At 30.5% G+C, this 811-nt stretch overlaps 1 non-coding gene across 1 annotated transcript; it reads right to left on the bottom strand.

The window, feature by feature from the left end:
• LOC138831309 (U6 spliceosomal RNA) lies at positions 1 to 106 on the bottom strand. Its single transcript, XR_011373232.1, has one exon. It is a non-coding gene; the product is annotated as a U6 spliceosomal RNA (small nuclear RNA).
• Between the last annotated feature and the right edge of the window lie 705 nt (positions 107 to 811).

Below are 811 nucleotides of genomic sequence, written 5' to 3'. Positions count from 1 at the left end.
AAAAATATTGAACGCTTCAGGAATTTGTGTGTCATCCTTCGAAGGAGCTATGCTCATCATCTCTGTATCATTCCAGGTTTAGGGTATGTGCTGCCAAATTGAGCACAGAACTTTTTTTTATATATAAAGTGTAATTGATTTTCTTAAATTAGACACTTCAACAAAAAGTAAATGCAAAAGAATGGTCATGAAATATTTATTTCTTACATAAGCACATATTTAAGAAGAAACTCAAAATTGATATGTCAAAAACAAAGTAATTCCAAATATTTGTGGTTCAAGAGATGTGTAGAAGGAGGAGTTCAATTATTCTCTACAAGGCACCTGTCATAATGAACATTGCAGCAAGGGTTAAGGTTGTTAAAGTTCTAATGCTTTAAATGGGTTTAATTTTGGGAATTTGCTTAAATATGCCAAAATAGGGACTGTTTGGCAGGTCATAAAAATTTTCCATGAAGTAGTTAAGATTTATGGTAGCAGACATATATTACTAAGTATTTATATTTCAGAATTTATAGAAACTTTACTAATGAGAAGTTGCAAAGTCTTTGTTTAAAGAAGCAGAGTAAAGAGTTAAGAATTTGTTAACTACAATTTAGAGCTTCCTTACTTTATATGTTAGCGAGCAACAAGTGAAGATATAAGCCATATACAAATGACGAGATGAGCCATAAATAGTCATCTTAGTGGGTAACTTTAAAGACTACTCATAGCCTATAAAACTCTTGTTGAACATCATAATCTTAGCCAGTTTTAAATGTACAGGAATATGAGAATATAGTAAAATCTAATATGTAGTACACTTCAAATA

This window comes from Dipodomys merriami, unplaced genomic scaffold (genome assembly GCF_024711535.1).
Source record: "Dipodomys merriami isolate MVZ:Mamm:240054 unplaced genomic scaffold, mDipMer1.0.p SCAF_1917, whole genome shotgun sequence".
In the NCBI taxonomy this organism is placed as follows: domain Eukaryota; kingdom Metazoa; phylum Chordata; class Mammalia; order Rodentia; family Heteromyidae; genus Dipodomys; species Dipodomys merriami.
Note: the sequence above shows the minus strand (reverse complement) of the source record. Positions and strands in the feature narration are given on the sequence as shown.